Here is a 20,395-nt window from a genome sequence, read left to right as displayed (position 1 = left end):
GTTTGTGTTATTCCTTTATAATACTTTTAATTTCTGTAAGGTCCATAGTAGTGTCCCTGTTTCATTTTCGATGCCCATAGTGTGAATCTTTTCTCTTTTTTGCTCTTGGTCAATCTAGCCAATGATTTTTCAATTTTGTTGATCTTTTCAAAGAATGAGCTTTTGGTTACCTTTATTTTTTCTATTGTTTTTCTATTCCATATTTCATTAATTTCCACTCTAACCTTAATTACTTCCTTTATTCCACTTTCTTTAGGTTTAGTTGGCTATTCTTCTTCCAGTGTCTTCAAGTGTAAGATCAGATTATTAATTTGAATTCTTTCTTTTTTATTTAATATGGACATTTACTGCTATAAATTGCCCTCTAAGTACTGATTAAGCTGTATCTTCTAAGTTTTGGTATACTTTCTTTTCATTCACTTATCTCAAATTTTTTTATTTGCCATTTTTTCAGAATTCTTTTTTGATTCATTGATTATTTAAAAATGTGTTGTTTCTCAAATTTGTTCCCATTATTAATTTCTAATTTATTCCATTGTGGTTAGAAAAGATACTTTGTATTACTTCTATCATTTTATATTTATTGAGGCTTGTTTGATATCTTAGCATATGTGCACTTGAATGTGTACCTTGTTACTGTTGGGGTGGAGTGTTCTATAGATTTATCTGTTAGGTGTGGTTGGCTTATCGTGGTGCTCTGGTTTTCTATTTCCTTATTGATCCTCTGCTTAATTGTTCTATCTATTATTGAAAATAAAGTAGTAAAGTCTCCAGCTATTATTGCGGAATTATCTATTTCTCCCTTCAATTGTCTCAGATGTTGAGGGCTCTGTTGTTAGGTGCTACCTGTTTGTATTTTTTTTTTTTTTTACTTTTTTTGTTAGCTATTCCCTTGGTGGTTGTTCTAGGGCTTATCATATACATATTAACTTGAAAAAGGCTACTTCAAATTTATACTTATGTAATTCCATTGGAATATAGAAATGTTACTCTTATGTAGGCCTATCCCTCTCCCTCTTATTTGTGCGATATTATCATATATTGCAACTATATATGTTACAAACATTACAATACCTTGTTATAATTATTACTTTATATGGTTTTATGTCATTTAAATATCATATGACTTTATATAGTTTTATATCATTTAAAGAGAAGAAAGGAAAGCAGTATATATTTATAAAGTTTGTTATTTTAACTTTTTTTCTTTACATTTCTGACTTTCTACTTTTGCTTTGGTAGATTCAAGTTACTATCTGGTGTCATTTTCTTACTATAATACACTTTGCTTCCACCCACCTCCTTTGGACTATTATTGTGTAGTATATTATATTTCTATATGTTATTCTTCCAATAATACAATTATATACATATTATTTCATACAATTGCTTCTGCTTTTTAAATCAGTTAAGACAATTTTAAAATATATATTTATTTTGTCTTTTATAGATACACATTACCTTTATTTAAATTTTCTTCATTCTGTGTTTCCTCTGTTCTTCAGATTGAATAATCTATATCAATCTATCTTCAGGTTTGCTGATTATTTCTTTTACCAGCTAGATCAAATCTACTGTTAAGCTCCTCTGGTGAAATTTGTATTTCAGTTATTGTATCTTTAAATCAAAATTTTCATTTGGTTCATTTTTATATTTTCTCTTTTTATTAATATTCTTTATTTGATGAGATGTTGTCATTATACTTATTTAAGGATGGCTTCCTTTAGTTTTTTGGACATATATAGAATGCTGCTTTGAGGTCTTTGTTAAATTTGATACCTGAGTGTTCTCACAAGCCATTTTTCCTGCCTTCTTCTTTTTCTTGAAATGGGTTACACCTTCTTGCTTTTTTTTGCATGTCTCATTTTTGGTTGAAAATTATATATTTTTTAGTATATATTGCAGCAATTCTGGATGCTGAACTGCATCCCAATCTCCCTAGTTCTCCAGGACTTATGGTTGTTTATTTGTTTAATTACTTGACTGGACTATTTTAGTTAAGTATATTTTCCCCACAGTGTGAAGCCTCTGATGTCCTTGCTCAGGGTATAGACTTGAGCAAGCAAACAGTCATTCTGGAAGACAGTAATCTTAGCAGGGTTGTCTTTGGCTGTTTATTTCTTATATTTCTTAAGTTTTCTGTCTCTGTTGGTATCACATTCAGCTGTTAGTTTCCACTAATTTCCAGTTGATTATTCTTTTTACGAGGCCATGAGACATAAATTGCTCCACTGTCTGATCCAATTAAATTCAGGCCCTTTTCCAGGAGTACTTTTTGAGGCCAGTCTTTGAGAATTGTTCTGATTTCAGGAAGTCTCTTCCTGGCTGTGTCTTTTTGTTGTTGTTCTGTCTGGTCAACCAGGGCTATAGTTTAACTTGTTACTCTCCTTGAGCTACCAGTTTCCTTTTAATTGCCTACTACCAAAATCTCTATTACTTTTAAGACAATACTTAAACTTCAAATTCCATACACTCTGTTCCAAATTAAATCAATTCTTTTGGGGACAGCTTTGGAGCACTCTGTTTTTATAGCCTGCCTATTCCACTGGACAAAATCTCTGAGCCACTGTCCTGGAGCTGGGAACAAGGATAGTGGCCCACTTCTCTTTGAGTGACACCATAATTTATGAGTGAGGCACTGAGTCAGGGCAGTAGCTTCTGGTCATTTCAGCTTGCCTATATCAATGTGGAAACTCTGTACCATGAGAAAGTTATGGTGAAGATGATTAGGATCCCAGCATTCTTAGCCTTCCATGCCTGGGGTAAAGCCTCTTTCCTATGAGTGAAGGAAGGGAGCCTCCAACCTCTTGGCTACACACATCTGGAATCTTGCCTCTGTAACATGGAATGGGAGGGATGAGAAATGTTGGCAACCTGCTTCTTCTAGGGAAATACAATAGCCCTTGACTTGGGGAAAAAGGGAGTTCTATCATATTAGCCACAACTGCATAGAGTGAAACTATCATACTGAAGTGCAGTGGACATTAGAAAGGAGATCATGTCTCAAGTACTACAGACTCTTGTTGTTCTTACCAAGAGTTAGTAGATTTTCTTGAATAAATATTTCTTCTCTTGCTATATGCCCTTAGGACAATCTCTAGAGGCTTAAAATCATTGGATGTCTATTATAATTTTCTCTAGTTATGGTTTTTTGCTGGTGAGTGGATCATGGAGCTGCTTGTGGCACAACTCCAAAAGCTGTCCTGTCTGTTTCTTTTTAAATGAGCTTTGGTGGTTGTGTCTTTCAATGAACCATCCAGTTGATCTAAATTGATGAAGGTATTGACATAAGATTGTTCATAATACTCCTTTATTATCCTTGAATATCTGTAGATTTTGTAATGATATCAACTTATTTGTAAAATTGGTAATTTGTACGTTCTTTTTTTTTCCCTTGTCTTTTTAAAGGGTTATCAATTTTACTACTTTTTTTAAACCATGTTTCTGCCCTTCCTGTGTTCTTCGATATGGCCTATTCTCTCCCTTTACTTGTGGAGTTTGTTCTGTCAGTCTTCAGGCCAATTTCTGGGGTATTTGGATGGTTTGATAGTCATCTAGATGTGTTCATGGGACAAGACAAGCTTAGGGTCCTCCTACTTCACTGCCATTTTTGATGTCTCTACTGCTTTAATTCCTTTAAATTTATTTAGTCTTGTGTGGCCCTGACTATATTCTAGCTTGATAAATGTCCTACATGCACCTGAAACTAATATGTATTCTTCTGTTGTTGTGTGGCATGTCCTATAAACATCAATTAGGTTAAGTTGGTCTTCACATCCTTACTGATTTTCTATATATCTGTTCCACCAATTATTGAGCACGAGGTATAGAAATCTACAACTATAATTGTGGATTTGTCTATTTCTCCTTGTAGTTCTATCAAATTTTGCTTCATATATTTTGAAGTTCTATTATTAGCCTTTTAATAAATTGAATCCTTTATCAATATGAAATGATCTTTTTTTTTTTATCCCTGACAATATTTTCTTTGAAATCTACCCCATCGGATTCTACTATAGCCACTTCAACTTTATTGTTATTATTACCATGGTATATCTTTTCCATCCTTTCTTTTTTTTTTTTTTAAAGATTTTATTTATTTATTTGACAGCGAGAGATACAGCAAAAGAGGGAACACAAGCAAGGGGAGTGGGAGAGGGAGAAGCAAACCTCCTGCCGAGCAGGGAGCCCGATGTGGGGCTTGATCCGAGGACCCTGGGATTGCAACCCAAGCCAAAGGCAAACGCCCAACGACTGAGCCACCCAAGCACCCCACCATCCTTTCATTTTTAAACTCTTTGTGTTTTGATATTCAAAGTGTGTTTCTTGTTAGCAGTACATTTTAATCCAGCCTGACAATCTCTGCCCTTTAATTGGAGTGTTTGGATCATTTACATTTAACCCTTAGTTAGGTTAGGTGTAAGTGTGTTATCTTCCTATTTGGTTTTTATTTGTCCCATTTGTTCTTTGTTCTCTTTTCCTTCTTTTGTTTTTTGCCGTCTTTTGAATTAATCAAGTATTTTTAGGATTCCATTTCAACTCCCTTATTGGTTTATAAGCTATCATTTTTTATTTTGTTATTTTAGGGTTTGCTTAAGAGTTTATAGTATACATTTTTAACTTATCACAGGCTACTTTGATGCAGCATTATACCACTTCATATATAGTGAAATAACTTTACAATAGTATACTTCCATTTCTTCTCTCCTGGCCTTCATGCTATTTTTGTAATATATTTTACTTAGACATATCTTGTGCACTTCATAGTACATTATTATTTTTGTTTAAACAGTTATCTTTTAACAATATTTAAATAACAATAAAGAAAATATAATCACTGTGTAGTTAGTACATGTTATCCCCAGTTTCCAAAAGTTTGTGTTTCAGTGTTTTGCTTTTAGGAAAGGCCTATGTTTATATCTGTTTTAGCTAACTAAATTAAATCCAAAGAGGATTTTCACTTTTACAAAAAAAGCCATTACTGTACTAATGAAGGGATTTCCTAAAAGGGAGGTGGCATAATGTGAACTTTTAGAAAGCAACGGGATACTCTGCTTCATGCCATTTCACTTGTAAAAGTTTTTAGTAAGAACACTACCTTTGGATAGTAGAGAATTATTTCCGTTCCTCTTCATTCCTTTGCATAAGTTTTTGTCAGGTTTTTATGTGGTATAATTTTTTCCCCCACCTGAAAGGAATTTGTTTATTATTTCTTGTATTGTGGGTCTGCTGATGATGAATTTTTTTTTATCTCTCTTATACCTGAAAAGTCTTTATTTTGTCTTCATTTTTTAAAGGTTTTTTTCTGGGTTGAGAATTCTAGATTGACATCTTTTTCTTTCACTATTTTCAAGATGTTGCTTCACTGTCTTGCTTAAATTCTTTCTAAGAAATCTTCCATCATCTTTGTTCCTGTGTACATAATGTACGGTTTTCTCTGCCTGCTTTTAAATACTCTCTATCATTGGTTTTGAGCAATTTGATTGTGACAGGCTTTGATGTAGTTTTTCTTCATGGCTTGTTTATATTCTTGAAGCTAAGGATTTATAACTTTGATCATATTTCAAAAACATTCAGCCCCAATTTCTTTAATTTTTTTCTGTTTCTCCATCTCTCCTCACCTTCAAAGACTTAATTACATATACTATCTGTTTAATGATGTCACACACATTATTAATGCTCTTTTCATTTCATTTTTCTTTGTGTGTTTAATTTTGATAATTTCTATTGCTTGTCTTCAAATTTAATAATACTTTCATCTGCAATGTCTAATCTGTCACTAATCACATCCATGTGTTTTTCATTCCACATATTTTAGTTTTCATCTCTAGAGGCTTTTTTTTAAATTTTTTTTAATCTTTTAAAAATCATTTCCATATCTCTGTTTAACATTTTGAACATATAGAATTCAATTAGTACTGTTTCAATGTCCTTTTCTGCTAATTCTGTGCAGTTTTGTTTTGTTTGGCTTCAACTGACTATTTTTCTTTTCAGTATGTGTCATATTTCTTTGCCTTTTTTTTTTTTTTTTTTTTTGTACATCCAGTAATCACTGATTCGATGCCAGATAGTGTGAATTTTGCCTTATTGTATACTGGATATTTTTGTATTCCTATGAAGATTCTTGAGCTTTGCTCTAGGATGCAATTAAGTATTTGGGAAATAATTTGAGCCTTTTGACTGTGCTAATAAGATTTTCTAGACAGGACCAAAGCAGCATCTAATTTATTTATAATTATTTCCCACTACTGAGTTAGGAACCATCTCAGTATTCTATCCAACTCTCCATTAATTACAAAGTTTCTTAGTCTAGCTGTTGGAAACAGGCACTTTTTAAAAGCCCACTATGAGCACCAAGTATTATTTCCTCTAATTCTTTTGAATTTTCTTTCCCCAAGGTCAAATATTTTCCTTTTCATGTGGTGCTGTATACTCTGCTGACCACTCAAGGGGACTTTTGAAGATCTCCAGCATTCTCTTTCAGCACAGTTTTCTATTCTCCAGTACTCGGTCCTACACACTCTAGCTGTCTTATTCTACCTGGACTTTCAGCTCTGTCCTAAATTCAAGGAGCCTACCATGCTTCACCTGGTTTCTCCTCCTTATTCTTTGTTTTTTTTTTTTTTAAGATTTTATTTATTTATTTGACAGAGAGAGAGACACAGCGAAAGAGGGAACACAAGCAGGGGGAGTGGGAGAGGGAGAAGCAGGCTTCCCACAGAGCAGGGAGCCCGATGAGGGGCTCGATCCCAGGACCCTGGGACCATGACCTGAGCCGAAGGCAGATGCTTAATGACTGAGCCACCCAGGTGCCCCTCTCCTCCTTATTCTGAGGGTTAAATGCTATCTCAAGGCAGTAAGCTAGGGTAATTATAGTGTTCATTTGATTTGTTTTCCATCTCTTAGGGATCACTGTCTCTCATTGTTGATGTCTAGTGTCTTAAAAACTATTGTCTCATATATAGTCTCTTTGCTTTTTGGTTGTTTCAAGCCAGAGAATAAATCTAGTCCCCATTACTTCATTTTGGTTAGAAATGGAAGTCTTAAAACTTACAGGAAATGGGATGAAATTTTAAATATTATCTGGTATCTTTCACAAGAAAGCTACATAAAACAAAACTGTGTGTAAAAATAGAGGAAGATGAGACTGAGATGATAAGAGAGCTGACAATGCTTTAAAAAATGCAGAGAAAAAAAATGCCATGGTAACTTTATAAAAATAAACATTGTTTTTAAGAACAATATTGGATTACAGAAAAATTGCAATGATAGTCCAAGGAATCCTGTATACCCCACACTCAGTTTTTTCCTATTATTAACACTTAGCTTTATATAGTATATTTGTCATAATTTATGTAACAGTATTGATATAATATTTTTAACTAAAGCCCAGAAGGTATTTGGATTTTCTTGGGTTTTACCAATTGTCCAATTTATGTCCCAGGATCCCACTCAGGATACCATAATAATTTTAGTTGTCATGTCTCCTTAGGCTCCTCTTGCCTGTGACAGTTTCTAAGTCTTTTTTGGTTCTGATGACTTTGACAGTTTTGAGGACTACTGCATGTCAGGAATTTTATGAAATGTACCTCAATTGGAATTTAGCTGATTTCTTTATCCTTCATGATTTAGACCAAGTTTATATGTTTTGGAGAGCAAGACCACAGTGATAAAGTGTCATTTTCAACCCATCACATCAAGAAAACATACTAACATGATTTATGACTGCTGATACTGACTTCGTTCACCTGGCTGAGGTTGTGCTTGTAGACTTTTCCACTGCAAAGTTCTTTCACCATCCATACTTCTTTCACCGCCATCCTGCCTCTTTGGAAGAAAGTCACAATGTATAGTCCACACTCAAGAAGTAGGGATTTATGTTCCACCTCCTTGAACACAGAGTTTCTACATAAATTATTTGAAATTTTTCTGCATCAGTAATTTGTCTGGTCTTCCACATTTATTTACTTATTCAATCATTTATTTAAATCAGATTGGTGTCATAGATATTTCCTTTATACTTGGGTTTTAACCCATTATTACTTTATTTATTTTTCATTTTGTTGCTCAAATATTCTACCTTTGGCCATTGGAACCTCTTTAAGTTGGCTCCTATGTCCCTTTGGCATACTCCCATCATTGCAGACTCCAGCATTTCCTTACTTTCTGGCACTACAAGTTGTTCCAGACTCATCTTATATGTTTCTTTTCCCAGTCCAAGAACTAAGTATTTCTTCTAGGAGCCCTGGTTTCTTTTATTGGAGTAATATATTAGAAACCAAGATCTGGACACTAGGAATGTTTATTGCTACTGGGGTGTCATTGCTTCTAGAATCTCTTAGCTGGCAGAGCAAGAAAATATGTGTGCATACTGACCCAAATATATACACATATCTATAAATATTTACACATGTACCTCTCTGTATCTGTATTAAGCTAAACATGAGTTTATATTGATGCCCCTAAATCCGAACCCATTACCACATAGATCATTTTAGCATCTTTTTTCTATCTATAATGTCCATCGGTGACAAATGTGGCTTCCACCATATACCATCCATTTACTTAAATATTCAATACCAGTATACATGTATAGTGGTATCAGAAGTATTAACCCATACTCAGAGGGAAACAACTTTATCAATTAGAATACAGCACTTATATGCAGTTCCTTTTAGTCTTATAGATTCTGATTATTTCCACAAGTATGTAGGAGGTACTTAGGTTATTGACTTTCCTCCCATCACCTTCAGTGAGATTATTTTATGTATTTGTGGTACAATTTGATTTAATCACATTCTTCATTCCATCTTGGATCTCCCGATTTCCTGAGTTATGACTTTTTAAATGAATTTAGATATAGAGAATAACAGAATCAACATTGCATCAGATAGAATAAATTATAAAAGTTTGAGAATTTTTTTTAGTATTCAGAGGAAAATGCCAAAACATGAAAATGATCAAAAAAGGAAAGCATTATCCAAAATAATTAAGCTCAAGTAAATCCACATAACCAAAATTTTTGGAAATAAAGTAATAGTAGAAAGTTTTTCCACAATATACTAAAAAATGTTTTTAAGGTTATAATAATTATAATAGTGTGGTAAAGATATACCACTAGACTAAAAGTTTAAGAGAATAAAAATGAGTCCAGAAACCCACCTAAAATATATTGAAATTTAACATAGATATGAAGGGAGGATTTGAAATAAGCCTCATCTGAAATTCTTTCAAAATCTAATGTCCCATGTCAATCTTTCACTGCTCAATTGTATTGTTCAAATGCAACCATTGCTATAAGCACTGTTTTTCGGGGGCTTGGTCATGGGATATGCTGGCTTTGGCTGTAGAAAGTCTTAACTTCTCTGTGTAACTGGTCCCCAAAAGGTGTGACCAACCATCCAAAGAGGCTCAACAAACCTGTTTCAGGTTACAGCAACAATAATAGGGAAGAGAACTTGGGAAAATGGCAGTTCAGACAATAGAAATTCACAAGCTTCCAGTGAGAAGAAGTATCTGAAGCAAACTTTGGCTAGAAAGCATGGCATGGTGTAAGGATGAGATTGTCCCTGGTGAAAGACATCTAGTTTTGGTCAGCAGCAGAAAGGCTCTAGCACAACTTGCTGAAGTTCAGCTTACTGAACTTACTGAAGGAGTTAGACTGCAGATCAAGAAACCAAGGCAGGCACCCAAGCATATAAATAAATCAACCCAGGCACTGAAAAGTAGGAACAAGGGGGCAAAACTACTTCTGGTCTCTCAGATTGGTACAGAGCCAGGGGCTAACTGAGCTTTTCAGGGGATTAAATTGCCCATTGTTGGCAAGGTTGGAGATTGTAGGTATTATACATCAGTACCTATGAAATGGGTTGAATAAAGAAAGGATGATAAATGAAGTAAGGGGATACATAAAGAGAGAGAAAAAGCTGCCGAAGAGAGTGTATCTTCTGATTTCCTCAACAGGAGTGTTCATAACATAACTTATTTTTACAAGAATAGTAATAGACTTCACTCTAAGCTGTGTCTGGGTGAGATATTTTGATCAGCTATAGTCTCATGAGGAAAGTGAACATGTTTAGAAACTTTCTCTTAAGGCTGTGTTTCTCAAAGTAGGAACTCTGTACCCCAAGTTAATGTGTCCTGCATCATTCCCACATATCCTTGAAGCTAGTAATGATGTCCATGCCCAAGCCTTTCTTTTTTTGGTGACTACATCCCCATTCTTTTCATCCACCCCATTCTGGCTGTCAGAAAGGTGCTGAAAGGAGGATGCTTGCCAAAGTCAAACTTGAAAGATTCATAATTTAGCCTTTGGCCAGGACTGCTGTTTTCATGTGAGAGCCAAGAATAAGCCTAAATCAGACAAATGCCACTTTTTGAAGCCAAGAAATTTTAGAATCATGACCAGACTATTATTCTAGAAAATATAAATTCTCTTCTGCTGTCATGTTTCTGTTGATGCTTCATGTTTCATATTCACATAGCATGTGTGTGTGTGTGTGCAATTGCATGCATATGTGAATGTGCAAGAATAGTACTATATGTAAGGTTGAGACTAAATACCCAAAACTGTGTCCTACAGTGGTTGCCTCCTTGATTTTTTGACATGAGTTCCCAAACTAACCCTTCTAAATAGTTATGATTCCTTCTACACAGCCAACCCCCTCCAGCTCTTCACTTTCAAAAGAGCTTCAAGCTTACTTGTGATGTAAATAACTTTTACTCTTTAAAAAGAAACTAAATTTATAGAGCATCAACAATGCGTTATTTCATTTAACTATAAAAATCAAGATAGATATTATTGTTAATTTTATAAATGGAGAAACTTTCAGGAATATTAATTTGTTTATGATCTCACAATTATTAAGAGGCAGAAACAATATTTGAAAATAAGGGAGTGTGTTCTCAATACCCTTGTTTTTCCTACAACTTCTTATGTTAGTGATAAAATGCAGAATTCTTTTTGAGTTGTAGGGGAGGGGAAACAAAATGTATCTTACAAATAATCCAGAAAACACAGGGGTCAAGCAAAAACAACCTATCCAATTTCAGGACAAATAACTTTCTCCAGCACCACTTTGCTTATACATGCTGACGAAAAGAGAAAATAAATAAATAAATAAATTTCTTTAACAATGTATTCAGGCAGGGACACCTGGGTGGCCCAGTCAGTTAAGCTTCTGGCTCTTGATTTTGGCTCAGGTCATGATCTTAGGGTTGTGAGATCGAGCCCCCCGTTGGACTCCACAGTCACTGCAGAGTCTGCTTGAGATTGTCTCCCTGTACCCCTCGCCCCACTTGCATACTCTTTCTCTCAAATAAATAAATAAAATAAATCTTTAAAAAAAACCAATGTATTCAGGTACAATCTAATTCATCCTTGTCCATTTTCAGAACATGGTGGGGGCTGGAGGGAAAGAGGAGCTAATGTTTCATGAATATGGAATGCTCAGATAGAAGAAAATTAAAATGTTGAATTGTTACACCTATATTTTAGCAACCACAATTTTCAAAAGCATGTCAATAGAAGAACGTGATCCTTTAGAAATTAACTATCTTAGAAATAAACAAAATCCAAGAATCAGAATTTTAAAATTTGTATATACCTTTAGAAATGATCTTAGCTAGGGGGCGCCTGGGTGGCTCAGTCGTTAAGCGTCTGCCTTCGGCTCAGGTTGTGATCCCAGGGTCCTGGGATCGAGCCCCACATCGGGCTCCCTGCACTGCGGGGAAGCCTGCTTCTCCCTCTCCTACTCCCCCTGCTTGTGTTCCCCCTCTCGCTATGTCTTTCTCTGTCAAATAAATAAATAAAATCTTAAAAAAAAAAAAAAGAAATGATCTTAGCTAATAATTTTCAAATCTATGGAATCCTTAGGATTCTATGGAAATCCAAAACCTTGGGAGGGGTTGGGGGAAAAAGTAGTGTCAGAGGAAATCAGTGAAAATGAGTGAACTCCCAAAGAAGATTTAAAAAAAGAAAAGAAAAAGTTTAGCTTATAAAAGTCTTTTCTCATTAGTAACAGAATTCTAATCTTACTTGAGATGGCCAGGTACCCAGCTCAAAAGACTACATTTCCCAGTGTCCCTCATAGAGATGAGGCTCTGACCAATGAAATGCCAGCATAAGTATTACATGAGCTTTCCGGGAAGACTGCTTGAAAGGTAAGGTCACCTTTCTTCTGCTCTGGCCTGGAAAGTGCAGGTGATGGTTGGAATTCCAGCCCTCAGCTTGAACTCTGGGGGATCTTGAAGATAGAAGCCATGCATTGAGGATGAAGGAACTCAGAGTGAGGAGCTTCAGTCGGGGATGACAATATGGAGCCAACCATACTGTATCAGTCCCAGACTGCCTGTCTCCAGACCTATTTTAAGAGTGAAAAAAAATAAAATTCTGTCCTGCTCAAGCCAGTATTCATTCCTGTCAGTTACAACCAAATGCAGTTCCCAGTGATAAACCACATTTAACATATAAAAAACTCAGATGTCCTAAAAATTGCCTTTGAGGAGTCAATTCTGAAGAAGTTAAACATTTATTCGCTGTTCTTTTTGAAATCCCAATTTGAGTAACTTCCTAGCCATCTGGGTGTTCTTAATGAAGAAGTTGTGACTGTGTATAAAACACGTGCTCATAATTCAAAGAGAACTTTACAGCAAGAACAGGAAATTTTTATAAGCATTTTTGTGAAATTAAGTCAAGCATCATAAACTTATTCTCAGAAACAAGTAAAATCAGTGCACTATGAAAATAAAAAGCACATAAATTGAATAATTTAGAGATGATAGTAAAAAAATACTGTTACATTAAATCAATGTATTTTTATTTGGGGACAAAGCTTTACAAAATCTTTAGAAGAAGGAATAGGTATAAAATGCCCATTAAAATTAGCTATAAAGTTAAAAAGCAGTAGGGAAATATACAATTGTTGTTAAAGTTAAAAAATGAAGTATCCAAACAATACATTACTGTGGATATGTCTTTTCACCAAGGATATTTAAAGAAGTTTTGAATTTGGTTTTGAAGTAGGGATGATGAAAAGAGAGTCTATTAAGTATATCTGACCACATGTCATGGTGAAATCTGTTGCCTTGACTCCATACCCCATGTCTGTAAATCCCCCTTTATTTGTGAAATATATGAGAATTGTATGTAAAATAGATGAGAAATAAAATAAAAGCTCCCTTTTTCTACATCCTCCCCACCCCCCAAAAATAACCCAGCATCATGCCTTTCTGCTTTGTTTTGTTTTTGCTCCCAGAGATTGTTTGAAGGAATATTTATATCTCTACATCGAAATTTCTCAACCTCAGCACTGTTGACATTTGGACCAGATGATTTCTTATTGTGGATGCTGTCCTGTGTTTTGCAGGGTGTTTAGCAGGATACTTGGCTTCTACCCACTGATGCCAATAGTAACATTCTCCTCACAATCATGATAATCAAAAATGTTTTCAGACATTGTCAATGTCTCATGGGGGTAGACTGATGGGGAGCCACTCTACTGAGGACCACTGTTTCGTCTGTGTTTTACTTCCATAAAAGGTTAGAGAGTGCCTGATGCTAAGCAAGATGGAAGCAGGAAAAGTATGAGAAAAGATTCCAAGCACTCCTCCAGCCAATTTTATAAAACCCCTTCTCTGTGACTTAGAGAAGACCATCAGCCACATGTTCTTTGCATGCAAGAACATGTTTCTCTGCTCAGACTCTGACAGTTTAGCACTACTTGTGATGGCCAAGTTGTCCTGGGCATGGTTAGAGCAAGTGAAACCCTCTTCCTGCTGATATCTCGTCTCTTTTTCCCTTTCCTTCGGCCTTGAGGGCACTTTCTGGCAGGGAAGGAAATAAGGGCTAGATATCCATTAGTGGAAACACTGCAGTCTTTCTCTTGGCCAAGTTGGCTCTGGCTCTAATGAAATTACTTGGAGTTCGAGCAAAAGGACCTCAACGTTCTCAAAGAGTCCACTGACTATGTTGGACAGTCAGTAGCTTTCCTTTCCAGGGCTACTGAGGAATGAATATTTGCTAAAATTACACAGACTCTGATTCAAGATGGAAATTACATATTTACTTACCCCTTCCTCTAGATTCCCAACTGGAATGACCTAAGAATGAAGCACAGGTAAAAAATATATATTGGGGAAGTGCCTAGGTGGCTCAGTCGTTAAGCGTCTGCCTTCGGCTCAGGTCATGATCCCAGGGTCCTGGGATCAAGCCCCACATCGGGCTCCCTGCTCCACAGGAAGCCTGCTTCTCCCTCTCCCACTCCCCCTGCTTGTGTTCCCTCTCTAGCTGTGTTTCTCTCTGTCAAGTAAATAAATAAAACCTTTAAAAAAAATTATATTGGCATTGGAAACTAGAGAAATGTAGCATCCAAGTGCCAGAAATATTAACAGATATCTGCAAGAAATAAGAAGCTGGATTGAAGGAAGGGCCAAGTCATATGCAAATCACCATATGAAGAGGAAGAAGCCCACCTGGAGAGTATGTGGAGAGTCTTCTGGGTCTCCATGAGCAGTAGGTGGGGAAATGTTAAAGTCTCTCGGTAATGCATCAGTCAGTCAAGGGTTAGAGTGGAGATTTTGCTAAGAGGCTAGCTCCCAGCTTACATTTGACATTGAGGAATGCTAAGTGAAGTAGACACTGTTATTACCCATCAACCAATTCTCTCTCTCTTTCCCTCTCTCCCTGCCTCCATCTTTTTCTTCCTTCTTTCCTTCCTTCCTCACATATTTTCATTTTTCCTTCCCTTCCTCCTTTTTTTTTTTTTTTTTTAAATATCAGCAGATAGTCATTGAAATCTTGTTGTTTCCAAGCAGTGTTATGAGTATTGGAGTTATAATAGCATACAAAATAGCTTATTCTCTGCCTTCCAAGAGCTTATAACCAGTTTTGCTAAATAGAGAACAGAACTATCACCTGAATAAATTTTAGTTGCAGAGAAGGGATAGGATAGAAAACAGAATGGCCACAAGTCTTCCTCATTTGGGTTGCATCAGATCATGGTGGAACCAAGAAGAGTATTAGAGAAGCAGGGGAGAGAGAAAGGTTTCCTCTCCCACTGCCTCCACCACTCAGACTGGGAAAAGATGTTTCTATGTAAGGGAAAACAGTAAGGGGAAAGCATAAGAGGGAGAGTTCCTTGAGTTCTAGAGAAAGGAGTCCCTTACTCCTAGGAGATCCCAAGAAATAGCCAGACCTAGAGAGGTAGAGTATGTGGAGTGTATCGTAGACAGATGGGGCATTCCTGGTGAGAGATTATAGGAGCATTGGTGATGGCTGGGTGGACTCACCCAGAATTTAGATACTGCCTTGAGAAAAGGAAAAATGTCCTGAATTAACTGAGCTTAAATTTCTACCAATCTGGTGACATAAGACATTATGTCTTATGTTCAGTTTTAGAAAAATTCAGAAAAGTTATACATCTTGCACACTAAATTTGTAAACTCAGATTCATACCATTATATTCATGTCTCTCCTCTCTAAAGTAAATTAAGAGGTCACAAAAAACCTTCCTTTAATCTTATCTCTCTCTCTGCTATCATTCATTCACGTCTCCTGTTCACAGACAAATTTGTTAAACATGTTCTATACTATTGCAATTTCCTTCCTCCCTACTCGCTCCCCCCTTAACCAACTCCAGTATTGTTTCTGTTCCTGTTATTCTACCAGCAAAGCATGTACTAAAGTTCTTAGTGACTTTTAGGCTCCTAAATACAGTGGGTATTTTCCAGTTTATTTCATTTCATTTCATTTCATCTTTAAACAGCATTTGGCACTGTTTTTGGCTCTCCTTTTTGAAACACTTGCTTTCTTTGCTTCCATGACATCACACTCTCCTGGGCTTTCCTACTGGCTTAATCTTCTGTTACATGTGTAGGCTCATCCTCTACCTGACCATTAAATATTGGCATTCCTCAAGGCGCAGCCCTAAGATCCTCCTCTTTTCACTTTGTCCTTCCTCCCTGCATGTTCTCATTCATGACCATGGCTTCATTCAGCCATGGTTATATTTATACATATATATTTGTATATTTATGTATTTGTATATTTATATTTATATATAAAACCTCAGTGACTCTCAATTTATATCTTTTGACCAATCTTATCCTCTATACATTGGATCCTTATATCCAACCATTTATTTGGACTTCTCTAGAATATCTCAAACTTAACATGTCCAAGATCAAATTCTTGATCTTCCATCCTGTCCAACCCTACTCATCTTCTACAGTCTCTTTATTGGTGAATGGCACCTATTTCTCTACCTCATCAGATCAGCATTCTTACTCTTTGGCTTTGGGTCTTCTGACCTCTTTGTCTTCAAATGGACCATGACTCAACTCCAAAAGTGTCTGCTGTTCTTTCTGTCTGGAACCTTGCTGCCTTCCCCTCAACGTGGACTCATCTTTCTGAAATCCACTCAAACATTCCTCTGCAGGAAGTCGTTCCTGTTGTCTCATTTGATGTCCTGTCATTAGGTGCATCTGCTACCTACCCTCATAGAACCATGCCCCTTTTGCTTCATGTAATTGCACATTCATAATCAGGATCTGACTCCTCCTCTGGATTGTGAACTTCATGAAGGCAGGGGCAGCATCTGTTTCTAATCTCCATTAGAGATTAAATTAATAGGCACTCCCTGGTGCCAATATTTTTGAAATGAATAAATGAATTATCAATAAAAAGAGAGAATTGCTGTCCCAAACTGATTTGTTTGCTTTTCCTTTTTATTTGTAGTGTTTTCATATGTGGACATTTTTTATTTTTATGAAATTTAATGTATCCATCTTTCCTACTTTAAGGCCATTTTTAGAATGGCCTTTGCCACCCCAAGATTACATAAATATTCACCAAAATTTTCTTCCAGTACTTTTATGGTTTCATTTGCAAGATTTAATTCTTAAATCCATCTGGAATTTATTTCTGAAAGAAATGAAATAGTGCCAGCTATTTTGTTTCAGAGCCAGTTCCTCCTAAATTGAAAACTTCAGCTATATCCAGTAGGGTGATGTCATTAAAGATAATAGGATTTGGAATCAGAAGGCCTGGATTTAAGTTCAGTTCCACCACTTGCTCACTGTGCAAATTTTAGCAAGTCGTTTAATCTCTGCGACTTATCAGAAACCTTTATAGCAAGAAGACTCAGGGAAGAGACAGTTCAGGAATCCTCATAAACAAAATGGCCATTGAAGAGTCAAGAGAGAGTGGAAGAGTAGCATATTGGTTAAGAGTGTGGGCTTGAGTCCAACTATCTGAGTGTCAACCATTTTATCATTTGCAAAATGGCATAAAAGCTGTAACTGTCTTTATGGCTTACGGTGAGGCTTAAATAAATTAGTGAATGTAAAGTACGTAGACTGGATTGTGGTGACCATAAACAATAAGCAATGGTTCCCGTAGAAAAGGATGTCACTGTTTGAGTGAGAATAATGGAGACGGGGTCCTGTCTGTGCTCTCTTGAAGGGCCTAAGAAAGGATGTCGTTAAGGCATACCACACAATGAACTAATAGGAACCTAAAGAAAAGGAAGTAGAGACATCAGTTTCCTGGCAATATGACCAAAGTGATTCTCTCCCACCTCTAATTTCCTTTTGTTCTTGCAGATCTGTTGCCTATGGTCCTGTCTTAACATGAGCAGAGTATCCCTAATGTTTTGCAGTTTTAAGGAAGTGAGCTTATTAAATTCAGTAAATTACTGCCTCAAAGTTTATTAAAAAAAAAAATGTTCCTTTGATATCAACAGGTTTTAATAATGTAACTGGATATGAATATCTCTCAAAAAGAAGTAATCAATGTGTCACATAGTATAAATAAGCAAGTGGGGTGGAGAAGAGTTACCTCCCATGCTCACTGATAATGAACCTCTTCATTACCATTTTGATCCCCCCAAATGCAGAAGGAACTGGGGAGGTGGTATGTTTGAACTACATAGTATCACAGAATAATGAACACTGAGTCACCATTGTCACCTGCCTTTTCTTGCCTATTTCCCTGGGTTGCAGACCTTGACATGGCCTAGCCTCACATCACAACAGGAAGGGCCAGGCTGAGATCTGTGGTGTCCACAGACTGACTGAAATGATTAATGGAAGTGTATATCTCTTTCATTGAATTCAACCTAAGGGATTTATTACTTGCACTGAATTTAACACTGTAACTTATTTGGAATTGCTTATCATTTTATGGTTTGTCACATAACTAGATAGCATCAGTCACTCAACTACGGCTAAAATAAATCCATTTTATTGGTTTTGTTTGAGGTTTTTTTTTCGTTTCTTTTGGTTTTGCTTTCATGCTGGAAAAACAATGTTTTTTATTTTCTGACACGGTTCACTTTTATAGCAGAAAACATCTTCAACTGACAAATTCCCACAGAGAATTCGGATGCTTATTTGACATCGATGATTGTAAATACAGTTTGCTAATTTTAAGTTTATTAACTACAAGACAAGTTTATGAACAGAATTCCCATTAGCAATTCCCTATTACATCTTGAATCAGGGAAGCAGCAATCATTGGAAACGACAATAGAATGACTTTTTCCCCACCTTTACCTCTCCCTCTCCTCCATCACTGGTTCAGTTGGTGAAATTATAGATGGGAGAGGGAGGCAGGCATGAGTTGGGTGTACTCTCTAGTACCCTGTTAAAAAAAACAACCCAGGTTCCCTTTTCTCTAGCTCCTCTCATGTTCAGTGACTAGCCCTCCATACCAGTAGATCTCCTGGGATATGCAGACCTGGTTCCCACTGCACAGACTGCCCCAGCCATGTCTCTGATCCTTCTGTTTCAGCCTCTGGGTGGATAATTCAACTCAGCGTTCTGCTCTTCGGTGGGGGCCAATTACGTTAAATTTAGAGGCAGGAGTAAAATGGCGCATTTGCTCTCAGGTTCAAGCCATATCTTTCAGTCTAGGATTGGCAACAGCAAAACTGATGCTTTGATACCCCTCCTATCCCCCACAAACACCCAACCATTTGCCATGTTGTGTTTCTTCTCTACATATTACCAGCCATAGAGAGAAAGTCATCATTAACTGGGACTGATGCTCTCATGACATAATATGATCAGATTTTGCTCGATCCCAGGCACCAGGCAGGATCCTTGCTATTAATGTCAGCAGCAGTGAAATGCCAGTTCACTCTATGAGCTGTCATTTCAGTGAAGAAAAAAAACAAAACTCTAATGCAATCAATTTCAGTTATTGTATCTTGACGTTAATTATCGGAAACAGCAGAAAATCAAATATTATTCTAATTTCTACTCAAAACTGGGACAGGAATCAGGGATGCCTGGGTGGCTCAGTCAGTTAAGTGGCTGCCTTCAGCTCAGGTCATGATCCCAGAGTCCTGGGATCTAGTCCCACATCAGGCTTCCTGCTTAGTGGAGAGTCTGCTCCTCCCCCTGCTTGTGCTCTCTCTCTCTCTCTCTCAAATAAATAAATAAATAAAATCTTTAAAAAACCCCAAAAACTGACAGGAATCAGATCCCATGCATGGAACATTTACCCAAAACAGGAGGAGAAAGAGCAAAATCACGAATTTACTTCCCCTGGGGGTGGGGCAGGGGGACAACAACAGAACATTCTTTTTTCTTTTGTAATTGTCTCTTGAGTTTTCTTTCTCAGTTTTCTGGAAAAAAAAAGTTCTCAGATGGGATATTAGTGATTTTTAATTTTAAATAAGAAAATGAGTCATTCCTTTTTGGAAAACAGCTCCAGGCCATGCACTATGCCATTTCAGAATTTTGGATGGCTCTGCTACCGTCGTCCTCAGGTGACTGTCAACCCCACTGGTCAAGGATTAGTGTCTGTCGCGCTCTGTATGTTGCCACATGCGTGGCACAAACATACTCAACAGACTTGGGTCAGCACTGGCAAGATTTATTATTTTTATTATTTTTACTATTTGCTTGAGGGCACTGTTCATTTCATTGGGAGCAGGAACTATTTACATTTTGCCTGTTCTATTAGTTTCCAAGGGGTGCCATAACAAATCACTACAAACATGGTGGCTTAAAACAACCAAAATTTATTCTCTCATAGTACGTGAGGCCAAACGTTAAAAATCAGGGTGCCCAGAGGGCCATGCTCCCTCTGACGGCTCTAAGGAAGAATCCTTCCTTGTATCTTGCAGCTTCCAGTGGCTCCAGGCATTCCTTGGTTTATGGCCTCAAAATTCCAGGCACTGCTCTGTCTTCACATGGTCTTCCCCTCTGTATGTTTTTTCTTCCTTCCTTCCTTCCTTTCTTCCTTCCTTCCTTCCTTCCTTCCTTCCTTCCTTCCTTCCTTCCTTCCTCCCTCCCTCCCTCTCTCTTTCTCTCTTTCTTTCTCTCTCTTTTTCTCTCTCTCTCTTTCTTTCTTTCTTTCTTTCTTTCTTTCTTTCTTTCTTTCTTTCTT

The sequence above is a fragment of the Mirounga leonina genome, unplaced genomic scaffold (genome assembly GCF_011800145.1).
Source record: "Mirounga leonina isolate KUSES-001 unplaced genomic scaffold, KU_Mleo_1.0 Mir_176, whole genome shotgun sequence".
NCBI lineage: Eukaryota > Metazoa > Chordata > Mammalia > Carnivora > Phocidae > Mirounga > Mirounga leonina.
Note: the sequence above shows the minus strand (reverse complement) of the source record.